Source organism: Raphanus sativus, unplaced genomic scaffold (assembly GCF_000801105.2).
Source record: "Raphanus sativus cultivar WK10039 unplaced genomic scaffold, ASM80110v3 Scaffold0287, whole genome shotgun sequence".
NCBI classification, from domain to species: domain Eukaryota; kingdom Viridiplantae; phylum Streptophyta; class Magnoliopsida; order Brassicales; family Brassicaceae; genus Raphanus; species Raphanus sativus.
Window position 1 is genome coordinate 23,408 of NW_026615607.1, and position 9,347 is coordinate 32,754.

The 9,347-nt window shown below is 33.7% G+C and overlaps 1 long non-coding RNA gene across 1 annotated transcript; it reads right to left on the bottom strand.

Moving 5' to 3' along the window:
* Nucleotides 1–353: 353 nt before the first annotated feature.
* Nucleotides 354–1,758, bottom strand: LOC130501790 (uncharacterized). The gene is made up of 4 exons (XR_008939883.1): nt 1,556–1,758; nt 1,361–1,451; nt 882–1,054; nt 354–813 (listed from the first exon to the last, which is right to left on the bottom strand). It is a non-coding gene; the product is annotated as an uncharacterized LOC130501790 (long non-coding RNA).
* Between the last annotated feature and the right edge of the window lie 7,589 nt (nt 1,759–9,347).

Here is a 9,347-nt window from a genome sequence, read left to right on the forward strand (position 1 = left end):
TGTTATGTTTATTTTAAACTATTTATTTGTGTTTTGGTAATTTGTAGTTCTCTGTTGTGTTCCAAAACAAATATTTCAAAAAAATAAAAAATAAAAAATAAACTCTAGTGATAGTTACATGCTGGTCCTTTTTACCTTGGCAAAACTGTCGGTAAGCGAAGGCAAGTCCTTACCTTGACAAATTTTCAGGAATAGAAACTTCTGTATTATGCTCCCTATAATAACAGCTTCAGGGATGGTGCATGTTCCAGACTAACAAATTATGCAAATTATTTAGAGATAAGTCACAAAAGGAAAAGGACAAAAAAAAAACACCTTACACAGAGGAAGTACAATTAGTAAGATGGGTTAAGTTATCGTGTGTGTATGAACTTATAAACTCTGTCCAGAAGCCTAAAGGTGAAAACATATGGTTGAAAATGTTCAGAGGATCAACAGAGTTACAAAAAAAGTGTCTAATGGAATGAAAAGAAGCTGAGAATACAGCACTTGGTGATGTTATGTCATCATCCCATACGTACACATAAACTTCCACATACTGCGAAAAGAAAACCAAAACATAATTTCTTCACTCGCTAGAAAAGAAAAAATCCAGATTTGAAGTACCTAAATTACTATATATTCAAATCTTTGTTTTTATGCATTACGTTTCCTCTATTGACCTGCTCAAGCATGAGATCAATAAGACACCGGTCCATGACAGGTGTCCATTCTACACAAGGAGGACTACTACTGCTACAGAGGTAATCATCTTTCTCTTCGCCGGCTTGCACCATCTGGAAAGTATCCTTGAATCCATCTTCGCTTCACTCTCTGCCAAGGATTCATATACATAAGAACACTTAATGAATCAAAAGCCAATATATAGAGAGAAGCTTTACCGTTTATGCGCAGAGTTTCTGCAGGAGTGGGATCAAAAGCTTGAGCCAAGCGTGTGTATCTCTCATCAGACACTTCCTTACCAAAAATGAAGCAAAGATTTGGGTAAATTGGAATAGTTTTGACTCGATATGCTCGAGCTTCTAGATGTGCCTGCAACACTTCCACCACCAACCTAAGTCAAGTCAACATAATGTTCCATTGGCAATCTCATCATGACGATTCAAATAATATATGATCAATCTACATTCCAGTTCCAAATGCTATAAATTTGCCACGACACCGTTGCTCTATCTAAACCTAAAGATGAATCCTTTGAATAAAATAAAAAATGAACCGAATAAATTTAAAAACTTGATATGTCTGTTCATTTCACAGAGAAACGATCCTCATAAGTTATTGAGACCTCTCAATATAAACCTAACAACGCAAAAAATCATTAAAAACATTAAGAAAACGGATTCTAATGATAAACACTCACCACAACTTTCCGATAATTGGAAGACGAATCGAGCTGGTTTTCAAGGCTTCAATGATCTCTGTCCAGAAGAGACGATGCTTCTATATCCCATCTACAAATCCAGATAGAATGATCTCATTAGTAAAAACATAGCATCTACGAACACAATTTCACAAAATAACAGGATAAGTGGCATTGCTTTTCTAATCTCTCAACCTTCTCCTATTTATATATTTTGATATGAAGGAAATGGAGAGGTCGATATTGTTCAAAGAGATACATTGAACGACAGGGGAGTTAAAGAGAAGAGAAGAGGAAAAAAAACGGAAACGGCGAGGTCGAGATCTGGAAGAGAATAATCGACAAAGCACAAAACTCAGAGTTTCACTCATTATCAAACCAGACGCTGAGAATCCGAACCAGACCAAACTCCAAACCCATTCGGACAAAGTAAACCAGACAGCAAGTGGACCCCACAATCATTAAAAGATTGCTGATGTGGACACCTTCAGAAGAGAGCAAAGTGGCTCATTATATATACTAGGTTTTTCACTCGCGCTACGCGCGAGTCTGTGTTAATAATATTTTATTCATTTTAAAAAATATAAAAATATAACTAATTTATATAAATTTTGTCTTTATGAAAATATATCAAAAAACGTTTAGTTTTTATTTTTATTTTGTCTATATAAGTATACTCTTTACAATCTATACTATTATTTGTGAAATAATTTTTGATTATAAGTTCTTTCCTTAAAACTATAAGTTGGACGTTCGATTTCGTTCACATGTTTATTCGGTTTAAGAGTTTTGAGATTAAATATTTAAGTTATATTTGGGTATTTATAAAATTTAATTTGAGTTTTGTTCGAATTTTTTGCGGTTTAATTCAGATTATAACCCGTTTAAACTATTTTAAAAATAATTTAAATTCATATGCACTTATTCCTAAACAAAATAGAATGAAAACAATATATAATATATAAATTTGAATAATTTATATCAAAATACTTAAACTTAACATAAAATGGTTTTGGTTGAGTATTTGGATGGAGAATCAATAAATTTTTCAAATTTTTCAAATATTTTGAGATTTTGAGTATTGTTTAACTACTTTGGATATATATTTTTGATTCTTTTATATATTTTTAGGTGTTTTGGGAAATTTCAAAAAATCTTATATATTTAGATTTGTTGATATTGAGTCTAAAAATAATTAGTACATCTAAATAAATAAATATAAATTGTATATTCTCGCATATTTGAAATATTTTGGTTGGAGTCAGATTTAGTTTTTGTTCTCTATATAGCAAAGTTTTAGATCTGTTCATATTTTAGTAGTTTTGGTTCGAATTCGATATTACTTTTCAAATCGAGTGTGTCTAAGTTATTTGGTTTTAATTTTTTTCTGGGTTTTATTAAAATTAGAGCAGTAAATATATTTTAAACTTATAATTATTTATTTTATTTAATATATATTTCGATTATGATTGTGTTTTTCTGATAGCTAATTACAAATCTTATAAGCAGATATCAAAAGTGATGCAAAAAGATAAGAAAAGTTTCTAAATTGGCTTAATGGATATAATTATATATAATTATATATATGATAACAATAATTTTCGATAAATTTGACATTTTCTCTATTAAATTTTTAGTTTAGTTATTTCAAATATATTAATTGTTATCACAAGTTATAAGGATTTAGATGGAACGTGTTAAAAGTTAAAACTATTTTTAAACACTTATAGTACCTGATTTTCTCATATTTGGTTTACTCTTGGTTTGTGGGATGGTATAGTTTTGGTTTAGAAACTTAATTTTTTTAAGACAGAAACATAAATAATGTAAAGGTTGGTAAAAAAAAAATTCTAAAGATAAACCTAATCACTCAAACGTTCGGTGAGAAAATCACAGAAAATAGGAAACCTAATCCTCTCGTTTTATCGTTCTTTTCACAACAAATGCACTTTGGTCCTCTCGATCGATGAGATGATTAAGCTTAGTCAAATATATATATATATATATATATATTAAAATTAATAATCTTATTAAATTTTAGATTGATAATGTCTAAATAAAATTCTTCACACATTTTGATCAATAAGATATAACTCAAACATTTTCTTAGATCATCAAAAACCAAAGAAGAAGCAGAAGACACCATTGCGTAAATATATTTTTTTTCTTTTCAATATCTCTCTCTTTCCCAAAGTAAAGAGAAATTTTTGGATTCACCCCTAGAGTGAACCTTTAGGTTCACCCAACCAATATAATTTCGTTATTTCATATTCGGCGTCTTATAAAAAAAGAAATAAAATATTGTCAAGTTATATTATATTTTTAGATTAAAAATAAAAAGTAATATTAATTGTAAACAAAAACATGTTTTAAAAAAATGTGTTTTAATACCGTCAACCAAACACTAAACCTTAAATCCTAAACCTTAAACCCTTGGGTAAACCCTAAACCCTTGGGTAAACCCTAAACCCTTGGATAAATCATAAACTATAGGATTTAGAATTTATCCAAGTGTTTTGGATTTACCAATGGTTTAGGGTTTAGTATTTAGAGTTTAGGATTTAGTGTTTAGTATATAGAGTTTAGGGTTTAGTGTTTTGCTGACTGTGTTCAAAATATATTTTGTTAAAAAATCTAAAGATTTAGGATTTATCCAAGAATTTACCATGGATTTAAGGTTTATGATTTAGAGTTTAAGGTTTATTGTTTTGCTGACGGTATTTTAAATATAATTTTTTTTTGCGACTACTATTATTTTCTATTTATTTTTTATTTTAAAAACATAATAAAACTTGACAATATCTTGTTTCCTTTTTTAAAAGATACCGAATATGAAATAACGAAATCCTATTGGTTGGATGAACCTAAAGGGAGTGAACCCAAGAATTTCTCCAAAGTAAATCTTGAAAACTTTTGGAACTCTAGACAACTATTTATAGTCACATAATACTTCATTTATTAGAAAGTTTATTCTTTTATATATTAAGTGAATTTCCCTTTTAGATGTTTTAGTTTTTGTTATATATTTATGTTAATATGACATTTTTATATTCATGCTATATATTCCCCTTTTTTTGTTAACTTAAATATTTTATTTTTATTTTCCATTTTTCTATATCAGTTACCTATTTATAGTCACATAATATTTCATTTATTATAAAGTTTATTCTTTTATATATTAAGTGAATTTCCCTTTTAGATATTTTAGTTTTTGTTATATATTTATGTTAATATGACATTTTTTATATTTATGCTATATATTCCCCTTTTTTGTTAACTTAAATATTTTATTTTTATTTTCCATTTTTCTATATCAGTTACCATTTATTTAAATAAGTTGTCAAATTTTAATATTTTATTTTACTTTATGTTATATATAATATTAATTTCGTTTTTTAAAAAAATCTTTTTGGAAATATAAACATTTTAAAAATAATAAACTAAAAATCTGATTTTTTTGTTATATATTCATGTTAATATGACATTTTATATTCATGTTATATATTCATTTTTTGTTAACTTAACTATTTCCTTTTTATTTTCCATTTTTCTATATCAGTTACCATTTATTAAAGTAAGTTGTCAAATTTTAATATTTTTGTTATATATTCATGTTAATATGACATTTTTATATTCATGCTATATATTTCCTTTTTTTGTTAACTTTACTATTTTTTTTATTTTCCATTTTTATATAGTATAGATTTATTAAAGTAAGTTGTCAAAATTTAATATTTATTTATCTTAGTTTATGTTAATATATATATATATATATTATATATATATATTAATTTCGTTTTATATTTTTTTTTTTGAAATATTAACATTTTAAAAATAATAAATTAAAAAAACTGAAAATGTTAATATTTTTTTAGATTAAGTTATATATATATATAATATTACTTTCGTTTTAAAAAAGAATTTGGAAATATTAACATTTAAAAAAAAATCTGATTTGTCGTATTTTGATTAGTCGTTTAAAATCCTACGTGGACGCTCTCAATGGCTTATAGCCTCAACTTTTATATAGTATAGACTAGATCGTTTTCCGCGCGTTGGTTTTTAAATTTTATAAATTCTTTAATGTCAAACATATAGTATTACATGCATAAATTTTGGTTGTTTAAATGTTGTTTAAACATATAGTATATGCATTTGTAAGCTAAACAAACTTTATACCATATATATGGTAAAGTAGTGGTGTGTGCGCCATTTGTATATTTTAAACTTGTTAAATTATCCTTGCATTAATATATTTGTTTTGCTTGAGTTTATATTTATTTTTTATAAACAATTATTAGTTATCCTTTTAATCAATTTTAACTAAATTGTTTTTATTTGTTTCCTCCAATAAATTAAGAGGATGAATGTTTTGCTCTATACAACATATCTTTTGACATTAGAAAATAATTTTACTGAAAAGAAAACTAATTTTAATAATTAACACAATAAAGAAGAGTAATATAGTCTGTTATTTTTTTCCGATCGTTACCTCTAATTACTTCAAATATGGGATGGGATGATAAAAATTTTGTAATATTTATTTGAAACTTTGAATATTTTCTCTATATTTTTTTTAATTAAAATCCTCTTAAATGAGTTATAACTGTTACTAATTCCACTGCATTATTTTGATTGGTTTTAAAAATATACTGTATATGGTTAACTAATGTAAATATATTTTTTTCATTTTGAAAATTACACTTATTTAAATTTACTTTTTTGAAAATAGTGAAATACATATACGCAGTAGCGAATAAGAGGTTTTCTTGAACCCGCTGGGTACGAAGTCTGAAGGAACACTAACCCCTACACATGCCTAGCAATGTGGGTTACACAATGCTGTCAGCCAATAAACAACAAATACTAACCCGGTAATATAACCAAGGTTAATCAACACAAAGCAATCAAACACAATCAAATATATTCTAGAATCTAGCTTAAAGACTAATTCCAGAATATCTAACTATCCGTAACCTAGCGATATCATCTAAGCAATCAGAAATTGCTAACCAATCAACCTAACCATTAGCATGCTACTACGGTTCTCAAGCAATAACTAAGCATGCTATCAACTCAATCAATCTAACCATTACTATCAACTAATCAAACCATTACTCAGTTTAGACCTGACCTCCTGCCATGATCCAACTTCCAAGTGTTGGGGAAAAATATCCAGGGCTAGAGATTTCTCCAGCCTTCGAAGGGGCCCTGACTTCCGGGCCCTCATTTGGAAGGGATTCCTGGTCCTTCCTCTACTCAAGGGACCAATCTCCACCAGAAAGCACCAGGACCCGAACTCCACTTAACAACATCAAGGATCCAGTCCCCGTAACGAGGAACCAAGGCCTAGCCGCTGCCGACAGGACCAAGGATCCGATCCTCCGCATGAATATAGAAGTTTCCCAAAACGAAGGGAAAGTAATATATTTGTTGGGGTCAAAAACGGTTCTCTCGAAATCAACGGCTAAAACTATTTATCATGCGCGGACTTTCCATAAAACAAGCGTCGAAAGCAAGACAAGTCGTATAGCTTAAAGAACCTATATTAAAGTCGATCGTTCTTGTTTTACACGATAAACTTTACGAGAAAACCAACTAAGATTTAGTCGTAAAACTTCGATGATACAATCAAGAAGAACCGAGAGACATTAGGTCCGTAGCTAAGATGACACGACCATACGAAAGTATACGGAAGAAACGGGAAGTAATCTAAGTTTGGACAGGCCGAACGACAAAGAATCCGCCTTGAAACTTCAAAGAGCCCGTTCTCTCAAACCGTGAGGACCCAAAAAACGAGCAAGATATCAAATCGAAGCCCTCACCGAGACGCACGTGCTGGTCCTGGCCGCCGGGCGGCTAGCCCCCGTGCTGGCCGTAGCCGCCGGCGGCTAGCGCTCGTGCTGGTCCTGGCCGCCCATGCTGGTCCTAGCCGCCGGGAAACTTCAAAGGGCCCGTTCTCTCAAACCGTGAGGACCCAGAAAACTAGCAAGATATCAAATCGAAGCCCTCGCCGAGACGCACGTGCTGGTCCTGGCCGCCGGGCGGCTAGCGTCCGTGCTGGCCGTGGCCGCCGGGCGGCTAGCCCCCGTGCTGGCCGTGGCCGCCGGCGGTTAGCGCCCGTGCTGGCCGTGGCCGCCGGGCGGCTAGCCCCCGTGCTGGCCGTGGCTGCCGGGCGGCTAGCCCCCGTGCTGGCTCGGATCGTCGGGCGACAAGCTTCCGTGCATAAGTTATAGGCCCCGGCCGTCAGAAGTCTGTACTTTGCGTCTTTCCCAAGTTTTCGCGGAACGAATCGTTGAGATTCCGCGTACAAAAATCCTGTTCTTACTCCAAACTAAGATCGTCGGAAACACTTCGGAAACTCGTAAGATATCAACGAAAGGAAGATCTTAAATTCTTCGTACGAAACAGTGATGGTTGTCTTAAGACACCACTCATCTCAGCTCTACGAAGGATTGAAGATCTTCCGAAGAAATCGTAGAAAACAACGGAAGTCCTAGAGACGGCCCGAAAGGGACCAAACGCGATCGGACAGTCCGTTTACGATTATCTGAGATAGATACGACGATTTACGTTTATCTTTACATAACAAGATAAATGCTAAATTTCCAGAAGGATAAATGTCAAGTTTCCCGAAGATAAATGTTGGGGTCAAAAACGGTTCTCTCGAAATCAACGGCTAAAACTATTTATCATGCGCAGACTTTCCATAAAACAAGCGTCGAAAGCAAGACAAGTCGTATAACTTAAAGAACCTATGTTAAAGTCGATCGTTCTTGTTTTACACGATAAACATTACGAGAAAAACCAACTAAGATTTAGTTGTTAAACTTCGATGATACAATCAAGAAGAACCGAGAGACATTAGGTCCGTAGCTAAGATGACACGACCATACGAAGGTATACGGAAGAAACGGGAAGTAATCTAAGTTTGGACAGGCCGAACGACAAAGAATCTGCCTTGAAACTTAAAAGAGCCCGTTCTCTTAAACCGTGAGGACCCAGAAAACGAGCAAGATATCAAATCGAAGCCCTCGCCGAGACGCACGTGCTGGTCCTAGCCGCCGGCGGCTAGCGCCCGTGCTGGTCCTAGCCGCCCGTGATGGTCCTAGCCGCCTGGAAACTTCAAAGAGCCCGTTCTCTCAAACCGTGAGGACCCAGAAAACGAGTAAGATATCAAATCGAATCCCTCGTCGAGACGCACCCAACTTAAAAGAAAGATGAGAATTAAGGGGCTGCTCTTCGTATCACTCGAGGGTTGAGACTTTGGATGATGATAAATGTCTTTTTTTTTGCCATCAAGTTTTGATTAATAAAAACGAACCCAAGCCCAACAAGAGATACAAATAAAAGAACGAAGCCCAAAGGTCTAGCAGACCAAACACAGATACAACCATACGGCACATCGGCCCACCACACAGAAACTTCAAGTCAGTTGTCGGTTCACGCGTCCAGGAAGCCAGCCCATGGGAGAAACCATCTCCGTCAGCACAAGACGCTCTGCTATTGCCTCCACCTGACCGTCACCGTCACTGAAAGCCACCGTATCTTCACCATCGATACACATCAATCCCTCGGAGCTCCGATTTGGAGGAGCCTCCACCGGATCCACCTCAATTCGTCACCGTACTGTCGTCACGTCGGAGATCTCCATCGAATCTCAAAATCTAAACCGACTACGCGAAACTTAACAACCTAGACAGACGACCCACGAACCACTCTCGAACCACCATAGCCTCCTCTTAACTTCAACGTATTTTCCTCATACGCCAACCATAAAACCAAAAACCAAGAAACAGACCCGATCCATAAACAGATCACAAACCCTACTCCTAAACGACATCGAAACCAAACTAGAGCCGGCGACGCAAGGCTAAACAAGCCTTCACCCCCCGGACAACAAAAGCCGACGAGAAAGGATATAAGAAAGTCTCCTTCTTCCGGATGCAAGGGCCGGCGGTGACGGAGCTATCTAAGCCTCCGCCTC